The sequence below is a fragment of the Empidonax traillii genome, unplaced genomic scaffold (assembly GCF_003031625.1).
Source record: "Empidonax traillii isolate 1590-97213 ecotype Southwest subspecies unplaced genomic scaffold, ASM303162v1 scaffold1:size7828297, whole genome shotgun sequence".
NCBI lineage: Eukaryota > Metazoa > Chordata > Aves > Passeriformes > Tyrannidae > Empidonax > Empidonax traillii.
In genome coordinates, this window is record NW_020955194.1 from 6,073,007 (window position 1) to 6,095,760 (window position 22,754).

At 41.2% G+C, this 22,754-nt stretch overlaps 1 protein-coding gene and 1 non-coding gene across 7 annotated transcripts in view; both read left to right on the plus strand.

Annotated features, from left to right (window-relative positions):
* Window positions 1-11,541: 11,541 nt before the first annotated feature.
* The window catches only part of TAB3 (TGF-beta activated kinase 1 (MAP3K7) binding protein 3), a 42,919-nt gene continuing 31,706 nt past the window's right edge, over window positions 11,542-22,754 (plus strand). For 3 of the 6 annotated variants that reach the window (XR_003571852.1, XR_003571858.1, XR_003571849.1), the window contains exon 1: window positions 11,542-11,682. The gene's annotated coding sequence lies outside the window, so the exon portion shown is untranslated. The remainder of the gene's footprint in view (window positions 11,683-22,754) is intronic. The other 3 variants (XR_003571834.1, XM_027889351.1, XM_027889179.1) reach the window with 3 other exon arrangements.
* Window positions 19,148-19,219, plus strand: TRNAD-AUC. The gene has a single exon. It is a non-coding gene; the product is annotated as a tRNA-Asp (tRNA).

The following is a 22,754-nucleotide window of genomic DNA, read 5'->3' on the forward strand; positions in this document are numbered from 1 at the left end:
TACTGCCAAGCTCTGCTAAGTTTTATTTTTCTTACACGGATTCTGAATTTTATGCAGGTATGGCTTTAGACCTTTGGGCTTTGTGGCCTAGAGCAAGCAGCCCCAATCTGACCAGGGGTGGTGAGAGGCAGGGGGCTTTTCCAGAGAACACACAGAAGCACATGATGGGGGAGAACAGAAATGTCAATATCCTGAGCTTTCTGTAAAGCTGTGGAAAAGGATACACATGGCTAACAGATCCCTCCTTCTTCACGGATGCTTGCCTCCTTTTGCTAGGAAGCAATGGTCATGGAATTGCTCCCTTTTGGTGTCCTATCTATAAATTGAAGGCTGAGTTGCTGCGCTGGAGATTTAGCTTTAAGGATAGTGTGTTTTCTAGGTCCTACAAAGAATTTGAGTGAGCAAAACGTACTCAAAGCTGTGAATCTGCCTGAATCTGCCTCTTTAGCCTTGTGACTAATTGAGCATCTCACAAAATGAAGGCAACCAAGGGAAGGCGGTACCAACCAGGCATGCAAATTAAATTGCTACAAAGATATGTGTTGAACAGCTTCAGATAAAATGAATCACATTACTATGAAAAATTATAGGCTGTACAATTACACAGACTGAAGATACTTCTAATTACCCAGTGTTAATTATCTACGTAAAATACTTTGGGAAGGATAAATGAATAGGAGATCTGTTAGGGAAGCACATTTCCGCTGTTCAGGAAGCCATCACGGTGTACGAGCTAAACTGTCTGTTTTAAAGGAACACTTGGAGAACTAAAAAAAGGTGGTTTGTATTTTGGAGAACAAATGTCTCAATAAAATTATATTTAACCGTACTGGCATAATCACAAGCAAGAAAAAATTTAAACTGCTTCTCAATTTCTAGGCCAAGTTCAGGACTTGGTGTCATGTATTATGAATGTTCCGGTGCCATGGAAGATGCAGAGATGTAACTGAGGCAGCTACTTACTACACTAAAGAAAAAACATCCTGTGTATTCGTTTCTACCAGCGTTAATTGGCTATGAAATGCTACTGTTCCAGCCCAGAGTGTTCCCTAACACAATTCCACTGTGCTCTTCATCATTACAAAATATGAGACATGGTGCAAGGTAGTAACTGCTTACATGCACATCAGCATTAATAAACCATTCAATTTATCTTAGAAATAGATGCAGAACAAACAGAATTGACATCTAACAAAACTTAGTGAGGTGCTAAGGCCTCACAGAAATCAGCAGGAACAAGTTTGCACTGGAGAGGGGATTTCTGCACCAGTAGTGTAACACAGAAAACATAAATGGTCAAAGATGAGAGAGATGAAGACATAATTCAGGTAGAAGCCATGAATTTGAGAAAACTTATATATATATATAAAATATTAGATTAGAACTATGACTTGAATTTTAATTACAAAGCTCATCCTGTAAACACTGACCTCAACTGAGCTGAAAAATCCTTCATTTCTATTCGGACTCCAGGTTTCCATACTGCACCCACAATGGCAAAAGGACAGGGATCTAAACAGACATAATCATAGACTTATCCTGTTCTCAGGCTACGTGGAATCAAACTTCAAACAATTTAGCCTCTGGTAACCCTGACCTGGAAAGCTGTTTTTGGTATATTAAAAATCTTTAGTGAGTTGCTCTTGTAAGAGATTCTGGACGCTGAGTTGGTTTGGGGGTTATTAGCCTGCCACAGTAAAATCTAGATAAAACTCTCAGCTTACACTGACAACTGAGAGGGCTGAAATGGAAATACAAATTGACAGTATGGGTTTCTCTGATGTCTGTGGATCCTGTCATTAACAACTAAAACACACACAGCAGTGAAAATTTGCACACGGTCATAACTCATGGAGAAGAAAGTCTAGAAAAAAATAATTTACCTTCAGGAAGAAAGATGCGCATGTTTAATTCTCCTTCAAATAAGTATGTCTTCCTCTTGATTCTCTTCTCAGATATTAAGGGTCTGAGCCTATGCACACCAACTCAGTGGGAAACCTTTCAGCTGTGTTAGGTTTAAGAGTGCTCCTTAAATATCTAAAAATATAACCAGCTGTGATGGGTTAATTTCTGCACATGATGCAATTTTTCTACTGTTACTTGAAAAATAATCAATAGTAGTGCCATTTGAACACTGTCCTAAAACCTGCCTCATCCTTAAACAAAAACCAAACAACAAATCACACAGCTTTTGCAAGTCCTTGCAAGCTTATTGACTTCACTAACACTTTTATCTGAGTGAAGCTGCAGGGCTGACAGAATTCAATAGCACAAACTCGCTCCTGGAACTACACCAGCTCCCTCTATGTACACCTTGGCAGACACATCTTCTGGCTGAGAGACTGCAATGAGATAGGAAATAGAAGCGGCAAAAATCAGCCTCAGCCACGCCCCCTATGCTAATGGCTTCCAGAAGATTTATGGTGTTGCTGAGAAAGGCGCAGGGCCAGGAGTCCTGCAAACCCTCTGCTCCAGGGGTACCCGTGGAGTTTTGTCTACGCTTTGGATCTGGCTGCCTTCCCATGCAAACGATGCAGGAGGATTAACTTCTGTGCCAAAGGAAGCGCAAATAATTTTGCCTTGACTTGAATGTTAACAAGTAGCAGACCCTCTGTGAGTGAAGTTTGGAAGGTTGTTTTAAGGAGAAGCTATTTCTTTAGCCTTCACTTTCTAATTACTGTAAAACTGAATGACTTTCACTTGAAACCAGATGCAATACAGCCTGTTAATTTTGGGTAACAGTTTTGGAGTAGAATCCTTGTGTCTAAGGATGAATAACACCATTCCAGCTATTATATTGCTGAAAGTACATTTTCAAAGACATGTGCAGACTCTGAAACAAAACATTCCCTTGGGGACAAGGCAGACAAAAAAGTAACTTTCCATAGCTGCAGACCATTTCAAGCACACTCTGCAATAATAGTGCCATCAGCTGCTGTCTGATGTGAAAAATGTAACCCATGTCAAGAACATGCTTTGTGGTTTACTGCAATAAAGGATTGTGTGGCTCTCTTGTGACAACATAAATTAAAAATACATAGTTATCTGTCTTTCAAAATGAGTAGCTACCTCATTTTACATATAATTGAAAGTATGTGTGAAGAAATTAATTGTCAGTAGAGGTTGAAAAATGTGATTCTTTATAGTCATGTTATCATTAATGAAAAGTGAAATATTTACCCTAATTTGTTTAGAGTTTCACCTAGTCCCCTCATATCATTTGCCTGAAATATGACGCATTCACTTTCTCTTTTCCAATAATTTCCTTGTAATAATGAAAGTTTTCATTCTTTTTAACTTGCATTCACTATGTTTACCATTGTGTTGGCACAGATTTGACAGGAAGGAAAATACATTGCCTGGAAAGGACCTTCAATTTCTGTGGTGGAAAGCTGCATGTCAGATTAAAGGCTTATTTAAAAGGCGTTAGTCCCCCGAGCTATGTCTCTCTAAAAGTCAGCATTCATATTTTCCTTTTTTTGTTTGTTTAGTTGGTTTTTTTTCCCCCTCTCTGCCATGAACTTTGCCTGGTATTTCAATCTACTGACCTACAGGAAATCACCCACCCTGACTTTGCCTGGTCATATAACTCAGGAGAATTGCTAGAATTTTCTGTCCCTTTGCTTAATCTTATTTGTGCAGTACCTGACAGAAGGTTAATAAGAACCTGTTTCCATGCTCTGCTAAACTGTGTAGAGAAAACCACACAAGACTGGACTGTGAGAGCCTCAAATAGTACAGAACAAATGTATGTAAGATATGCATTTTAGGATGGTTGCCCAATTCAATAAAACTTAAGTCTTCCATACAAAATCAGCAGTAGGAAGTTTTTCCTTGTCTTCAGAGAAATCTACTTCTATTTATTAAGGAGAAATACGGTGGAATAAGTGTCAGGAATGTATAGTTTTAAGGAGAGTGGAAGGTGTTGAATCTTTACTGTGAGTACCTCAGTGAAAAGACTTTTCCATACACTATCTGGAATTTCCCAGAAAGGGTCTTGCCTAACATTCATCTAATTCTGCCTAATGACAGCAGGGTTTGTTTCCAGTTCTCATATACTTTATATTAGGTCCTGTAGTTAGCTTTTCCATCAAAAAAACAAAAAAAGTGGTCTGAGTATCAAAAGAGAATCATAGGTACTTGATGCTTGTGATCTGACACTTTAATTAACTTAAAGTTGTTACAAAGGAATATGAAGCAAATAGCAAAAGAACCTCAACAGAGAGACACATGTAAGAAGTTAAGATTTTAATTTTTTTCCCTTAGTTGTCTTTACATTTCACTTCAATGAGAGTAAATCACACCAGAAGTGTTGAAGCTAGTACTGATCCCAGCATCAGGTAGGAAGAAGGGACGATGATTTTCAGCTGGCTAGAGATGAGAGAAGTGCCGTGCTTGGAAACTGGTGCAACTCAGCAAGCACATTTAATAACATCTCAAACACTACATATCACCCAGTAATATTTTGAAAATAGAAGCTGTGTGTCCCCGGTTCCACACGAGTCAAGTCTGTGAGTGACTCTGCAAAATCTCATTCCTACATAAAACAGCCCACAGTGCCATGGCTGCAGAAGCACTGAGGTCACATTGTGCACAGTCCTTGTGAGCCACCAACAATGTCCTGTGCTCTGCCCCGGCCTTAGATTATCATTAGACCTTTGCAAAGCTCACAGGTGTTCCAGGCTGCTGGGACTTATAATACTGATTATTGTCCTGGGGTGAGAGATTAAAACAGGAAATGCAGTCACAGATGCCTTCAGAGTTAAGTGTTAGCCTCTCCATATTTGAAGGAAACTATTTCAGTAAAGTGTTGCAGTACAAGCTGAGTTTTAAAAAATATATTGGCTCCAACTCTACTGTACCAGTGCCCTTCAATAACCCCACCCTTCCTCTTGAAGTGGTGCTGCTGAGTTACAGAACCACTCTGTCTGTAAGGTGTCCTTCGGGACTAGCAAGTTAGTAATAAACTGGAAATCAATAGTCAAGACACTTTTAACAATAGGGATCTACCTTAAAGCTTCCTTTTCAAGGTCCAAGAAGTAACATGCTTTGCCCAGTGACTTGAGACAAAATTCTCCATTACTAGTTAGCAACACATGTAGGTCATAAATTATGTTCATCTCTGGCCTCTAACCCAGTCTGTACTATGACACCCCTCAGCCTCTGTGCAGGTGCCTCTGCCACAAGAGCTGGTTCTAGTGCAGTGGGCACACTCATATTAACTTTTATCTGCTTAGAAACAGCAACAGGAGTAATACAGACTCAGCAGCAAACACCTCATCACTGACTGTACAAACCTGCAGAAAACCCTACATGAAATACATATTAAGTTTATAGCATACAGTGCTATATTTATATGATTGTTAAACTGCATGGTAGCTAGATTAAACCTAGTTTGGTTATGCCCCACCGTTTACTGAGTAAAGATACTGTAAGTGCTGGCTCAATAGACTGAATTTTAAAAGTGTTTTCCACACAACTTATGCCCTGCTAAGGCAGTGTTACTGCTGCCCCAAAATATTTTAGTAGGGATGAAACTACACATTCCATAGCAGGCTGTAAAATCAAAACAGTGACAAAATGAAATCTATTGTATTGTATATAACGAGTTGGACACCTCTAAACCTCATGTAAGTACTTGATTTTCATTCATATCCTTTCAGCCTGGTTGCATCTTTGTGTGGCATTACAGAGTGTGGTTTGAAAATCATTTTCTATTGCATCTTTCCAGGAATATAACAAGAGATGTCAAGAGGAAGTACGTGCATCACAGTCAAAACACACCATTCCTTCCCTCTGGAACAACTCACACAGCTGTAAAACCCCTTGTGTCTCTCTTGCCCAACAGATGAGCAGGAAAGCAAGAAAGAGTGTAAGGAACATTTGGTCCTCAGGCAGTGGAGCTTTCTGTATGCTGCACAGAACTCTCTTGCATTCCCATAAGGATGGGTATTTCATTTCTACAGACTGGGTTTTTCTGACTCAATCATTCTGATAGCTTTTACTAGCAGCAATATCTGATGTGATGTGGTGATCTGCTATCTGCCCGTATTCCCGCTCACAGGATAAGCCGGCACTGAGCAATGACTGGGCCACTGCCAGCATGTGATGATGAGTTTAGACAAGCAGTCAGTACAACTCAAAAGCACTATTTCCTTTTCAAATGTCACACTTGAGCGAAAAATCTGGGAACTGGAAAAAACACCCTGATACCACTAGATCTGAACTACAGGAATTGTGGCAAAAATGTCACTCTCATCCTGAGCGAACTGCAAACCACCAAATCATCTGAAGTTAAGGAAAATAAACGCAGTCTTCTACCATGATAATTTACAAATGTGTTTCTGTTATCCTTAATAATTTAAAAAATCCTTAAAAGCTGTTCTAAAAATCATAGCCTCCCCAGCCTAGGTGCATCTATATGACAAATAAACAGTTCAGTGGACTTAAACCATAGGTATTGTGTGCACTGCAGAAGGGCAGCCACACCTAAGATAAAAGCAGAAGCTCATTTTACAGAATACAGTAGTTCCACACAATAGCACTGGCACAGAAGGAGCAAGTGACATCATTCATTTAAATTCCTGCTACCACAGGGGAACTCTAGGTATTCAGAAACTGGATCTGACCAGAGCACCAAAGCTAACAGCAATGAAAAATAACCCTAAGGGAATCAATTGTATTTATATATCATCCAAAAGAGAAGCACGGTCTTCATGTCATGTTAGCAAAACAAAAAATCACAATTTTCCTTTGAATTATAGTACTAAAGCCTTTGAACCCTTACAACAAAAATGCATGCCCATAAAGGCATACATACAAGGATGTCTTTTCACTTTCCTCACACTAAATATCCCATTTAAACATTCAAAAATCACAACACTTTATATGTTATTCCTGATTCAATTCGTCAGTCTTTCAGCACCAACTAAATAGCTCTAGTGGCAACAGCTCTGCCAGGACTGCAGTTGTTAAGAAGACCTTGCAAAGGAACACTTGAAGTCTTTAAGCATGTTTATGGAGAACATGTATTTCTGTAGAATCTCAGTCTTCCAAGTCACAGATTAATTGGCAAAGCAGCAAACTTAATTATGGAAATTGCAAAATAAAAATGGGGACTGCTGTGCGCAAGACATCAAAGAAGTGTAGGCTGGCAGAGCTCTTCTGCTCTTCTCAGTACCTGTGTTCATCTTGGGGTCAGAAGGTCATTCCCAAATTGCAGCAGAGCTCTGTCCCCGCCTGTTGGAGTCACTCACAGAACCTGAGAGTACAAAGGCACACCTCGAAAATGTTCTGGAACATATACAGATACCAGTGTTGTATGTCAGAAATGGAGAAGGCAAGAGACAGAAAAGGTAATAGTGAGGAATAATGCATTATCATTTCCTGGACACACACACACACACACACATCCCCCAACAGTTTCCCCAGACTGTGTCAGGTGGCCGTTCAGAGGATGTAAACTCTTGCAGTTGCTTCAATCTTATAAGGCAGCAAAGATTCCACCTTAACACAAAGTAACAACATTTTTGACTGCTCTTGGGAATATTTGCCATTTCCTCAGAGGTTTATTTAGGCTTTTCAACTTCAGTATTTCTGTGTTGACTGATAAGTTCCAAGATATCTTCATTTTGAACTCAACTTCTTGATCCATGATCCTTGTTAAAACAATAAGCATTTTATATTGCTTGCTCAGAGGGACATGGCTGACACCAGTTTGAAATTCAAAAACATCCAGGGTACCTAACAGAGTCAAAACAGTTTTACAACACCTTTAGCAAAAGTATAAAGGCTGATGCATGGGTCCAAAACTAAATTTGGAATCTAGCAGATGAATATTGCTCTAGAAATTGTTTTCAAGGTATAGAATTCACTGTGAGATGAGGAAATGCCTTAAATGTAATAAAACACAGAAAAGTGAGGTGGACTTATAAACCTTTTGGCATATTTCAGTAACAACAGACTGCCCACGGTGTAATAGCGAGAAAGAACTCAGCCCTTTTAGATTCAAGACTCAGTTTACAGTGCTTACATTGGAAAATTATGCTTTTGATTTGTAAATGGAACTAACTGAGTATAGGAACTATTCATACAGAAAACCTATGGAAGGGCCATTTTCTCAAGCTACTTTTCTGACTGCAATTCCTTGGCACAAATATGCAGAAAATTGCTTTCTTCCAAAATAGGAAAATGGGTCTCTTGGACTGCTGCTCATAAAGAGAAAAGGGGAGCAGAAATAACTACATTTTTGTTCTGCTTAAAAATGAATGTAGCATGGAATTTAAATCCAAACCTGAGGCCTTTCAAAGATGAGTAGTAATAAGTGCCATAAGCATTAAATTAAAAATAAAAACGTCACACAGAGCCCAGAGGCATTTTCATCTAGAAGTTATTACAGGCCTGGATTTAACAAGGAATTCCATTTGACTTCGAGTTAGCTGTCTGAGCTGCAAGTATTGAGGCCTAGTTTTCAAGTTTCTCATAGCATGTACTGCATTTTTTAAAATACAGAAAAAAATGGTGATGTATTTCAGAACCCTGTCTGACACACTGGTTCTCACACAGCTGTCTAAGAACTGCCCTGATTACGACTCAGTGCCAGCTCTCCTTGTTTCCAGCTGCTAAATCCCATTAGGAGCAGCTAAAAATACATTAAATACTTTCCTGATATTCCTTTTGCATATAATCAATTTTCGTAGTTGTCATACGGATAAGAGACAAAAAAGCTGGATCAGCAATAAAATGATCTCCTTCCAGAGATGCGTTCAGCAAAGTCAGAACACACACAATCTTTGATTTCTGGGGTAATCAGGCACCTAATACCCATAAGGATTTTTCTCCTAAATTGTCTTGCAGAGCACTGGCTCTGCTGCGATTAATTGTGAAGTTTCAAGACTGATTAATTTCCTAGTATAGCAATCCTGCTCCCAAACCTACCACTAGCTGAGACTAGATGAAAAATTCTGAGCCACTGCAATTTCTGTTGGAACACTTCTGCTTTGAAAGTGGGATATGAGTCAGGCAACTGCTAGATTATAGTCTTCCATTACAGTCCATTGCGGAGGATTGTGGAGGAAAAGTGTAATTTCCACACAAAAATCACTGGCTGCTGCTGGAGTGAAATAGAGCCATGGAGCCCACTTATATATGAAGCTACAATGGTTTGCCAGGACGCACTGGAGCTGTAGGACAGTGAGTTTACAGAGAGGCAGTGAGAAACAGTAGAGGAGAGGTTTGACTCAGATGTTGATTTGAAAAATCTGGAAGCAACAAAAGACAGGACAAATCAAGTCAGTATCTGGACAACACAAAAAACCATGGCCAGTACAGGTAACCCAGGGCACAGAGACTCCCATGTACCAAGGGCTGTTTCTTCCATTTTAAGTGAGACAAGATACAGCTACTGGAACCATTCAGCACGAGTTTATATTTGGAAATTATGGATTTTTGCACTTCAGCATCTTGATAACAGTTCCAATCACAGGATAAGAATCAATGCCTGTTAGATAACAGTATTGTTGCACAGAGATCCTGTTTACTCCCAGTTCTGCATCTCACCTCTCCAGAAGGCTTGGTCTGTTTCTGATGCAGGGATTAGAATACAGGAATTCCTTAATTAACTTCACACAACCTCTGACACAGGAGCTGAGGCCTCTGCACATGGAAGATGACGTGGAGAGTCAGTAATGACAATACAAGATGCACATCCTCCCTGCACTTCCAGTTCCTTACCAGAGAGAAACAGAAGGTGGTTACAGAACTCTGCATCTGCTCTCACTGGTATCAGTGCAATGGTGTTTCTGCGGCTCTGATGAAATGTGATAAGAAAGAAAAATAATCTACACAAGACAGATGCTAACTAAACCAAGAAAAGTAGATAAACACACCACCACCACTCCCCACCCGAAAAACACAAATCATGGTCTTTATCATTTGGGAAAAGATGCTTTAGACCAGCTTACATTGGCATACAAACAGAACATAATCTCAAGTGAAGGCCCAGTCTGTGGATGAAAAATCAGTGTACACCCACTAAACCATCTGCAAGACTCTGCCTCAACAGGAAGATTCAGCCCCCGTGGATGTCAGTGAAAAGTTCATGTTGGATCAATCCATATAATCACAGCCTCTAGTGTGCCCTGCCAACAGAGGGACACAAAAACTCTACTGGGAATAGCCCAGAATCATGAGCCCTTTGGGCAGGAGCACAGCACAAGGGCATTTTCCTGCTCACAGACATCCCATGCTTTGTGAGACCACACGGTGCAACAGCCTGCCCGAGAGGCTGTGGAGTCTCCCTCACTGGAGATACCCCAGAGCTGTCTGGGTGCAGACCTGTGCCATGTGTTCTGGGATGGCCCTGGAATGGGCTGCCCAGGGGGGTGGTAGAGTCACTATCCCTGGAGGTGTTTAAGAAGAGACTGGGTGTGGCACTTGGTGCCATGGTCTAGTAGACAAGGTGTTGGGTCAAGGGTTGGACTCGATGATCTCAGGGGTCTTTTCTAACTTGGTTGGTTCTGTGATTCTGTGCTTGGGCAGGGAGGTTGGGCCAGATGACCCATTATGGTCCCATCCAGCCTGAACCACTGACAGTGAACTGTGCCAGAACATTCGTGTCCGCACACTTTATTGTCACCGTCAATACTCAGAAAACAACCCCTGACTTCCATCCACCGCCCAACCTCGCTCAGGAGGATCCTCTGGTCAGGGGGCAGCCCGGACCGCGGGCCATCATCCCCGAACACCCCGCGCTGTGTCCGCCGGCTCCTGGAAACCTTCGTTTAGAGGAGCTGAGGAAAAACTCGCGGTGCGATGGAGCGGAAGGGAGGAACACAAGGGATTCTCAGAGCCCGGGAACGCGGGAGCTCGGGAATCCTATAGCCCGGGAATACTACAATCCGGGACCCCAGAACCTGGGAACGCCAGAGCCCGGGAATGCCAGAACATGGGAATCCTAGAGACCGGGAATGTCAGAACATGGGAATGTCAGAGCCCGGGAATGCCACAATCCAGGATGCCAGAACCCAGGAATGCCAGAGCACGTGAATCCTAGAGCCCAGGAACGCCAGAACATGGGAATCTGAGAGGCCGGGATCCCAGAATCCGGGAATGTCAGAGCCCGGGAATCTTGGAGTCCGGGAACCCCAGAAGCCGATAATGCCAGAACCCGGGAATGCCAGACTCCAGGAACGCCGGAGCCCGACCCCTCCCTCGCACCGGCCCCGCCCCCTGCCACGACCACGCCCCCATTCGCCTTGGCCACGCCCACACCCGTTCAAACCTCCTCCGCGCCCCCCCCCCCCCCCCCCCCCCCCCCCCCCCCCCCCCCCCCCCCCCCCCCCCCCCCCCCCCCCCCTTGCCAAGTCTCGCGAGAGCAGGTCAGCCCGGCGCGCGCGGGCCGCGCGGTGTCGTCGGGCCGCTCGCGCAGCCGGGGCCCCGCCCCCCGCCCGGCGGCCCCCGCGCGCCGCCCCGAGCCCGGAAGCGCCGCCCGGCCGCGCGCGCCGGGACCCCCGTCCCGGGAGCCGCGTCCCGATCCCGGCCCTGCCCGGCCCTTCCCGGCCCCCTTCCCTCCTTCCCTCCCGTCAGCAGCAGCGGGGGGGCCCCCGCGCCGCGGCCCCGGGGCACAGCCGAGGGGCGGGAATGCAGCCGCCGGAGCCGCAGCCGAGCCCCCAGCGCAGCACGGTGAGGGGGGTGCGGTGAGGGAGCGGGCGGGTTTGTGGGAGCGGGAACGGGGTCGGGAAGGGGCGTTCAGGGGGACACCCCGCGCTCCCCACGTCCCGCCGGGCGGGAGGTGTCCCCCTGTCCCCTTCCTGCCCGGGAGGGAGCGGCTGGAGCTGCCCCGGGAGGGAGCGGGGGGTGTTCCCGGCCCCGGGAGCGGGGGGTGTCCTGCCCTGCGTGGGCCCGGGTGTGGTGCCGGGAGGCGGCTCGTGTTGATCCTGGCTCCTGTTTTGCTGCCGCACTCCCACGCAGCGCCGAGCAGGGAAAACTTTGGTCTTTGTTTCTGGAGCCCGGGGATTCCTCCCGTGAACTGGGGTGTCCCCCTGCGGTGTCTGCTGGGCCACCGGTGCTGCTCGTGCAGTGTTTAAATAAAAAATTAATGAAGTAATGAAAAGCAAGTAGATTCACAGGTAAAGGCTGCCCCTGCCCCTGGGACGTGACTGCAGCAGGATGATGCTGCTGCCGAGCCTTGGCTCCGGGGATACGGAGGCCCCCAAAGGTAGCGAGGCCTCGGTTATGCTCTGTCCAGAGTCTTGGCCTCGGGTCGGGTTTGAGATATTATCACTTGTTTATATTGGCACCGGGGAAAACGAGCTCGGGTTTCATTTTGGTATGTTTTTCTAATATAGGCGGATGTGGTGGAAGGATGCAGCTCGTATTTGGGGCTTGATACCGCTCGATGTTAACGTTTGGCTGCAGTCACTGTGCTTTCCCCTTGTTCAGACATGACTTGTAACGTGATATTGGCTGTTGTTTCCCTTGCTTTAGCAAGGAGAAAACAAGGAGAAGAAAGGCAGTAGCTTGGATGGCTTGGCAGTAACTGTAGTTCAGCATTTGGTAGAGATTCCCTGCCTCCAAAAAACCAGAGTGGCTCAGATAAGCCACACTTGGAAAGTAGTGGGAAAACTTAAAGCGAGACATTATGTTCAGGTAAACATGCACTAAACTGTCTTGGAAGGTCTCAGTGGTAACCAATTTGAAGATGTTGTTAGTGGTCTATTGATACCTTTATAGCTGATGAATGCAGTAAATATTAAATAAATTGGCTAGAGGTTATTTGTAGTTGCTCTTATAATAAGTACACTTCAAGATGTTTAAGCTGGATGTTACACAGTAGCTTTTCCTTTACTGCTTTTCTTCTGTTCATCCGTAAATACTGAGAAGGGTCGGGTCAACCCATCCTGCTGATGTATCAAAACGTGTCTGTTATTTTTAGTGCAGGTGTTCGCTGTGACAAAATTGAGTAGTATTTCTTTATGGGCTCATGTTTTGTGGCAGGTCCACTTGACCACTCCTGTTTTCGGAGTGCTCAGTATAACAGAACTCTTAAAAGTTACAGGTAAGGCTTCTGTGGTCAAAGGCCAGTCACTGTTCTGGTAATTTTTATTTCGTTTTCCAGATCTGTGAGAAAAGCAATACTTTATTCTGCCCCTCTGCAAGTGTATTTTCAGTTAACATATTTCTTGTAAAAAGAAGAAATATTGAATTCATTTCCTCTTTGTAGAGAGAGGAACAGGATTCTTAAAAATAAAGTGTTTCACAACATTTGTTAAAGCTTGCCCTTTGTCCTGTGTTGTGAATGGTGTCTCTTGAAAGCAACAATCTGAAGAATGCCATAACAGCCTCTGTTAATGTATATATGGACTGTCTCAGTTCATAAAACTACCAAGGTGCCAAATTTTATACACTTTAGTAAAGGATAATAAAATCAGCGTTTAAGTCTACCCTTAATGGTAAATGTTTTGGTTTAAGTACAGTGAATTGAACAAGTGTGATGAATTCTTATTATGATTTTATACTTTTGTGATATCTTTTCATCTGGCTTGGGCCATAACCTTTGCTGTAAGTGATTGCAGATAAATGTAAAGGGGGCATTGTGAGATCTGTGGCCATTCTTGTTCTTTCCTGGATCTCACTGAGGTTCCTTTTTCCTTCCATTAGTTGTCATCTTGGGGAAGACTAGAGAAGTTGAATAGGTGTGGTGAGAATGTGCCTTCTTTTCTGCTCAGCTTTGGTGATATGCCTGGGCTGATGTCTGTCAATTGACTTGCAGAGTAAAGAATAATCCTGAGAGAAAAAAAGGATTCCTTTGAAGTCATCCAAGAGAACACATTAATGTGATTCTTAAGGTTATCTGATAGTAGCTTGTCTCCTTCTGTCCCCTCTCAAAAATTACGTAGCGCTGAAATGAAGTTTAGTTTTTGTTTGCAGTGGTCTGTAGTCGCCTTCGCCTGACTCAAACCTGTGGTGATTCATTTTGTGTGTATTTTTAAATAGCGTAAGTAGCCTCAAAGTATGACCTGCAAAAGTACTCTTGGTTAGGGCAAGAGTTGTGTACTGCAGTACAGGAAACTTAGATGTTTTATTGAGTTATTTTTCAAAGAGCTGTATCTCCATGTGGGATGATAGCTCACATCTTTACTTCCACAACTGCAATGTTTCAGCAAAATCACTAACAACACAAGCAAAAGCCTTTGACTTACTTATTTGACACCAAAGGTATTTTTGAGATGATTGAAACATTGAGTAAATGATCAAATCTAGTAAATTTTGGATAATGTCAAGTCTGTCTTATGTGCTTAGTCATCCAACTCAACTATGATATGACGCATTTTGCTCCAGGAGCATCTGTATGATGCTGCTGTTCCCACTGCTGGGAGCTGAAGTAGGAGCAGTGCCTGGTGTGCTTGTACCTGTGTGTGCACACAGAAGGGCAACTAAAGTGCAAGTGAAGGAGTTACTTTTGTTACATGGTATGTTCATGGTAAAAGGCAGGTAACAAATGGAGCGTGAAATTAAGAGACAGTTCATACAAAGCCTGAAATGTTTTCATAAGCACCTTTTGGACCACTTTTGACTGCAAGTGTTTTAAGTTACACAGTAGAAATATCTGTGGCTTGTGCGTTTGCAATATTTTTTCCTGTCCATATTGCTGCCCATACTCAAACAGAAAAATAAACTGGAAAGTGTTGGTGCTGCCTAGTGTAGTAAACTGTTATTAGGGATTATTTTCAAATCCCTGCCAAACTTTTCTGTTATTGTCTGTTTTCTTGCAAGTTGAAACTGTACTTCAGTCATGTAGATAATACAAATGTTCTGCAGACTCTTACTTACGTATGGGCACAGTAGATTAAAATATTGTCTGAGGGGTGATATTGGCTGTCTTGTTCTCCTGAAAGACCAAGAATCACTTTGTTGAAATTAAATGTGTGCTGATGTGGTGGTGCCAGTTCCCATGTGAGAAGCATTCTTCCTGAATGGGAAGATGAGTTTTGAAATACTTGTTTAGACTCGTGCATGCAAATGTTGAAGGTGTTGGTTGAAAACATTTCTGGAATAGGTTCTTGTAGTCCGCCAAATCTGGAAGTGTCAGTCAAAGTTGTCCTTTGAAAGGCTTTCAGATTATGAGTGTGCTGGTAGTGCTTAGCAAATCCGTCTCTCCAGCTTCAGACAAATGATGTGAGTTTAACCTGACAGCGTAGATGGTTCTCTGGTATCTCTCATTCTGTGTGAGGTGGAGAGCTGGCCAGCAACTTCTGTGCTGTGTCAGTCAGTGCACTGTGGTATTATTATCCAAGAGACTCATGCACAACTTCCAGCAAAAACATCACTGAGGCCTTTTTCTCAACATGAGAAGCTGAAATACATCTCCCAAAATTCAGTGTATAAAAACCACAGTGTTATTAGTAAACCATATAACTCAAGTTGTGCAATGAGTTATCACTGTTTAGCATTTTTCTTGTTATTTTCCTCTTTTTGAAAATTAATTAAACTGCATGGATCACACTACCTGTCTCAGTTTAATGTTGAGTGGAACTAACATTTCAGTATTCTTACACCCCATTGATTACTACGTTGAATGTTTCTCCCTTTTCAAGTATCATTTCACAATAGCAAGCGTAGCACTAAAGTGAAAAATGCCATCTCTGTTAAGCTTATGTACAACTTTGTGTTCTCAAGAAGTGTTAGTTCTTGAATTTCAGGTGGGTTTCATTTTATATAGGGTCTGAATTCAAAGTAGCTGTATTTTAAAAGCATCTTCAATGAATTATCCGGTTTTTATCCTGATCTAAAAAATTACTTCTCCTTTTGCACTTTTCAGAGAGTTGTATAAAACGGGGGGCTTTGTAAGCAAGCAGAAAAGTCACAGACTAGATGGAGAGAGGTCATTCTACTGCAGTGGTGTTCAGTAACCTGGCAGTCACAGCCAAAATACAGATGGTTTTTCTATCTGCTTGTGGGATCACTGATGGTGTTTTCTTAAAAACACCTTTCAGCAGATTACATTCAATCAGTTGTGTTCCACATTCATAATGAAATACTTGCTTTCAAATGAAATTGCATATGCACTGAAGTGTGTAATAATTTGAAAAGCAGATCAATTTCTGTGAAATCATCGTTCATCTAAGAGCAAATGGAATTTTTAGGAAAAAAACCTGTTACTATCAGTATTTGTTTTGGATGTTGTGGCAGAAAAAAACTTGAATGATTTTCTAAATTGTATTCAGTGTTGACTGTTTCTTATCAGATTTGGTAGCAGTGCTAGTATTTTAATCTTGTTGCAGCTTCAAGCTTTCATTTTTCCTTTGCTTGGTTATGTTCTAAGGTGATTTGCCCGGAAGACTCATCTGTTTGAACAATTCTTACTGGTTTACAATGTCACAACTTCAGTGGAAAATGACTGGGGAAAGGCTTGGTTTGTTCTATCTGTGTCATTTGTCACATTGGAATAAACCCTCAAGTATAATTCTTTGTGTTCTGTGGGGAGTTTGTATACTTTGGCTTGACTTAAAATGTGGACTTTTTTCCTAGCACTTGAAAAGAGTTGTGAATTTGTTTTGTTCTTTTTTTTCTTGGCATTGGGCATAAGACTATAATACTTGATAAATAGGGGGTGGCTGTTTGTGTTTTTTTTTTTTTTTTTTTTTTTACCCAGGTGTTGTGCAAGTTATGAAAGAAATGTAGAACTTGTTTTTCATGCTGATGTTCTTGAAGATCAGCTTTCAGAAATAGTAAGCTAGGCACTAGGTCTTCTGCAGAGCATTGCCTTGAAGTGTATCTGCCTTTTTTCCTGAAATTCTTAAGATTATCTTGATGGAGTAGTAATTCTCACCATAATCCTGCTACATGACGGATCAGAAATTATGTGTTTATATAAGGCAAAGTGTTAATTTGGTATAATTTCATTCTGTTGCTTCATATTTACTCAAAAAAATGTTAATAGGATAAATTTCTACTAGCAAGGTTTACATCAAGTATCTTTCTTCCCAACTGCTGACTTGAAGGTGTTAAAAACTTTTTGTTATTTCCTGGGTATGCTGCTGAAGTGCCAGTTTGTCTTTTCCTGGTAAAACTCAAGTTTTAGTTGCTGGGTGATCTGGTGGTGTGCAAATGTCACTTCAGTAATCACTGAGTAAGTGTTGCTACTGGACTGGGAACACTTATGAGATTGTATTTTAAAAATGACATTTTTGTCAGTGCTTAATCTTATGCACTTTGTCCTTATGATTTGATTTTGTACATTATCCTGGGTTTTGCAACTTATTAAGTTCCAAATGGACAGCATGGGGTAGCAGTTATTTTAGTCTGCATCTGTGCTTTCATCTCCTGCTGTTTGGGCACCATCCTGAAAATATGGTTATAAAAGTTTGCATGCTGTTCCTTTTTCATGAACATCAGTGGCTTATACAGGTGTTTCAAAATGAACCTCACTGTTGGTCTGAAAGTGCTTCGTGGGTTGTGAGTTTAGGAGTTTTTTTGAGTAATTGTTCAGGAATATGTTTGCAGTTCTGTCCTTTGTCTTGATTCTGTACTGGAGATGTTGGTCTGCGATGCCCACGTACTGGTTTCAGTAGCAGGCAGTGACAGTGAGATAATTATCCCTGTTCACATTCAGCTTCCTTCTGTGTCAGTTTGAGTTTATGAACACTTCTTGTAACAAACATATTCTTTTATTATTGTTTTCTTGGAATATCCGGTTTAAAGTAAGAGGGGTCAGACAAAGAAAGCAGTTTCTATCACATCTGTTGCAGCTGAGTTTTAAAAGTTTATAAATGGCAGAATGTAGACCCCTCTTAGATGAAATTTGCCTCTTTGGTTTTGAAACCATGTCTCTAAATACAGTAAATGCTGCTTTTCCTTTAAAGAAAGTTCCAAGTCAAGTAAATGTTCTACCTGCCAGTCCTTTTCAAAATTTGGGAGTTGAGGTAAATGAGGCTGAAGGTAGCCTTAGGCCTAAGAGAGACCGAAGTAAGACCAGCTATTTTGGTCTGTCTTTAGAAATGATGATCTACTGTATTTAAAAAAAAGAGAGAGAGAAAAAGAGTAAAATAAAAAATCACCCAAGTGTTGAAATAGTTCCTTTATCTGAGAGTAAAAGGCTGTGAGAGGGAGATGAATCTGTGGCTACTGTAGAGGACAACTTTAAGATTTCCAAAGATAAGAAAGAATCCTCTCAGCATCTCTGTATAGCAGGTCTTGATGGTTTTAGTTCCATCAGCTGGATGACATGTTTCTATAGTAATGTGGACACTGAGGCATCTTCAGTGATCCTTGTTGTTGTTACTCAGCAAGGCACTAGTACCAACAACGCAGACGTTCCTGGTACTGTGATAAACAGTACTTCTATTTCTGGAGGAACACCAGGCACTTGAAAGCTGCTTTTCCTTAACTGAGACATCTTTCTGTAAAAGTTGTAGCAAAAATTCATGACACATCTCCTAAGAGCATATGTTACCCAAGATGCGATCAGGGCATGGAGGCTTGTTCTGTTTGGTTCTTATCTGTGCAGTTCAGTTCTGGGGTTTTGTCTTCAGAAGTCCCTGTGCAGTTTGTTCTCATATACATCTGTTACTGAGAGCTCGAAACACAGCATTAGTGGACTGGTGTCTTGAGTCTAACGGAAGATTCCCCTCCTGCAAACATAGCAAAGATGAAGTAAGAGCTCCTACTTCTCTTAAGGAATCCACATCTCCTGAAAAACAAAATTCTGCTCACTCTGATGGTGGTTGGGGGAGGTGGAGAAATTTTTTATTGCCAGTCCTGGGCTTACTGAAGCCATCCCTGTGGGGATTGCAGTTCCTGGACTTGATGGCTCTAGGAACTAGATGAAAGGGAAGTGGTGTCAGGGAGCTGGCAGGACAGCATCAGAAGAAGTTTGACTCTCTTCTGTGCATTGAGTGTGAAAAAAAAAAAAACCTCCACAAAACCAAGCAGTCCTTATCTGCTTCCCCTCCATTGAATCTTGTTAAAATCTACCCCATAGATCATTGTTTTGGTCCATCTTTCTGTAAAGAAGTCTAAAGAATTCTCATAATGTCTCTTGTTTTTTGAAAGATAAGTCTTTCATAAGTACTTAGAAGAAGAGGAAAAAAAAAAAACCCCAAAAGTTTAAGTGTTTTCTCTGATTTATAATCTTTGATTTAGGGAGCCCCCGGTGGTGTAGAGGAAAACACACTGCACTATCACTGCAGAGACCCGGGTTCGATTCCCGGTCGGGGCCCCTCCCCGGGCAGATGGAGCTCGTTAGCCCGTAAGGCAATCCATCTACGTCCTGAGGACCTCGCTGCCACCGTCCAAGCATGCTTGGCCCCAGCAGATGAACCTCAGGATTAAAGGGTGGGCTCAGTTCCGCGCACACTGTGTCTCACCTAAAAAATCCAATGCGCAGGTTGGAAGGTGTAAAGACTTTCCCTGGTTCTTCGTTCGCGAAGAAACTGGCCATTACATTACAATCTTTGATTCAGGAAGGAAGAAAGTAGTTGTGACATCGACATTTTGGTGTCTTTTGTTCTTATGTTTTGATTATGTGCTAAAACACAGATTCCAGAAAGTACAAATTTGTCTTATGGGAAAAGTTGTGCCCTCATGAGGGTGGCAAATTTCTGCTTTGGGGCTATTCTGAATAACTTTTCCTGAGCATAGTCATTGGACTACTGTATCCACTTGTCCATTCATGGAATATTTGAGTTTAAACTCTGTTAATAACCTTAGTTAGTTAGCCTTAAAGGCTACTGATATTCTGAATTGCTTCCAAATGCTATTTGCTGAACTGAACATGTTTAATGTAGTACTTTTTTGCCATTGTTGGTTGTATTGCCATCAGTAAAAATGGTGGAGTGCCACATGCTTATGTAAGCTGCACTCATTTTTAAGTGAAACTATTTCTGGTACAGGCTATTTAGTCTGTTCAGAAAATGAAAACTCTATATGCTTAAGGGGAATGCATTTAGACTTGCGTTGACCTTTCTTTTGTCTGCTTTTCTGAGGTTGGTTTTTTGTTTTTGTTTTTGTTTTTTTAACCACAGTTGGTTTTGTTTCCGGGGGTGAGGGTGGTGCTTGTTTTGTTTTCCCAGCAAGTGTGTGATACACTTAGACTTGTAGGACAAGTTATTTCTGTGTATACCAGAATTTGTGAATTATGTAAGCACATTACATAACCATAAATAATCTTAATTTTTATTAAATTATAGTAAATGTCAACCAATCAGAAAAACTTGGTGTTTTGGATTATTTGTTTACTAGTAGCGATGATCCCATGTTATATAGTATTATCATCTTAGTTGTTTGGTTACCTGATAGTAAGTACAGCATGGCAGAATCCTACTAGAAGACTATCCAGTAGACAAATATTCTACCAAAAATTTGCTCGATTTCTTTTTTTCTGATATGGAGGAAGTAGTGGTGATTATTTGAGTAATGCATTCTTGACAAGCTGTAAAATAGCTGTATTGCATTTGTATCAAGCAGTATTTAACTGGGGTTCCTTTAAGGGTTAATGATGTTACTAGCTGTGAAAAAAAATGCTTAAAAATTAAATTGAGTTTACTAAGGTGCAAACCTCAAGGTGGAATTTTAATAAGTTTTTATTATGCATATATTTGAGGATGTGTAATCTGTATTGGTTTTATGAAATACTTACAGATAGTCAAAGATGAGTAACTTCTGAGTTTATTCATGTGATTGTAAATCTTTGTGCAGAATAACTTTTCAGGAGGGAATCTGTGAGGATTGCAAACTTTTCTTAAGGTGGGTGTTTTAATTCTTTTTGACACTAGATTAGACTTATCACTTGTATGCATCTCAAAACACTAAAGTTTTTCAGTGTAGGTACTTTGTATAGTTTGACCTACTCTTTGGGTTATTTTCTCTGTTCTGTGATTATTCTTATTTGCTAATCTCTGAAATTCATAACTGATCTGGTTTGATTGCTGTGTTTTTCCTGTGGTCAAGACTAAGAGCTTCTCCTAATTCTTCCAAATAAAAAAGAAAATGAGTACTCAAAAGACAGGTTTTCATCAGAGTTCAGAACAATCAGTGCTTCTCTAAGGCTTAGGTTTCTGGCTTGCTTGAATGTAGATCATTTGGATTTCACAGGGATACTGATTGTTCTATCATTTAACCTCGGAAAGAAGATTTCTAGAAATGTTACCTGTTCTTCTTCAGTGTCTAAACCACAAAGTAAAGAGTGACCAACTGGATATATTGGTTGCAACCACAGCTGTTGGTTGCATGGTTTGTTCAACTGTTGAGGCGCCTGTTTCACAAAGGAAATCTGCTAAATGGAATTGAAGAGTTACGACTTGGGCTGCTTTTGTAATGGGAAAGTCTGATTTCTAATAGTTTTTTCTGTCTTACCTGAAGGGAGAGCCTGCTTTGAGATCTTCCTGCTCAAATCCCATTGTGACACTCGGATCTAACACTTCTCTCTCACCCTGGCTGCCTGCTTCTGTCAGTGTTGTGTCTGTCTGACTGTGACACAAGGTTTTGTGGAGTTTTGAGGTGAATCATGGAGCTGATCCAGACTGGGCCAGTATTTAGTGTTGGTAAATCAAAGTTTAGCTTTAGTAATGTCCCCTTTGCTGTTTGGTCTCTAAATGTGTGCTGGCGTGTTGGGAGGAGCAAGCGTTTCAAAGGAAAGGAGAAGCAAATTCTTTCTTCAGAAATCCTGTATTTTTGCTGGTTTAAGGTGATTATGAAATAGATGAGACTTCCTTTGTGACAGTTTTCTCTTATGGAAGGACCCAGAGTGTGTGCTGTCGCAAAACATTTTATGATGATAAATACTTCCCTGAACAAAGATTTTTTTTTTCCCCTCCACAGCTTATTTCCTGAAGTTAATGTGGTTTTGTACCTAGTGCTCACTTGTTTTGATTTTTAATGGTTTTATCCAGAGTTCAACAACAATAGCAAAATCCTCTGTCTTTTTCTGGGATTGCTGTTTGTTTGGTGTTTTCAGTTGTGACTCTATGCTGGACAAGAAGATGGATGGATTTGGATGCTCAGTATTTTTTTCCCTTGTAACTGTATTTCTGTGTCTCTGTGGAGAAGGGAATTAGATTGCAGTCCTGAGTGCCTCGTTAAAAAAGTTTGTAAGAAGCTTGATATTTGGGTGTAGTTATGTTTGTTACTTTTGGTGATTTTTTTTTTCCCTTCTGTCAATTAATTTGGACTTCTGATGTTTAAGAATTTTTCTTCCCCCCCCCCCCCCCAAATAACATCCAATAGCATCTTAATAAGCAGTTCTAATATTACAAAATTCAGTAGGAAGTTGTCTTTTTACTGACTCCCAGACTAGATAGTCTGATATAGTGTTCATTAGACATGTTTGTTTTACATTAGTAATTTAAAAACTGACTTAGAATGTAAAATCCATTTGTCAGTTCAGTTTTATTTAAGTAAAAGCAGTTGTGTGAATGATTCTGTACATTTGGAACATGTAATTTTGATTTCTAATAATGATATTTCCTTTAAATATGTGGCTCTTACTTGAAAATAATAATTTGAGTTTGAAAAAGTCACTTTTTGTAATAAATTATGCAGGTTGAGAATTTTTAATGCAATTTAAGAGTGCTTATTATGATTCATGTTGTTCGTGTTGCTTTACATGGTGAATACTGGGATAGTACTAAGTAGAAAGTCAATACTACAGTGTATGAACTTGTAGCTTAATTGTGTGCCCAGTTTGGTGGTGTTTTTTTTTTTTTTTTTTTTTTTTTTTTTTTTTTTTTTTTTTTTTTTTTTTTTTTTTTTTGTTT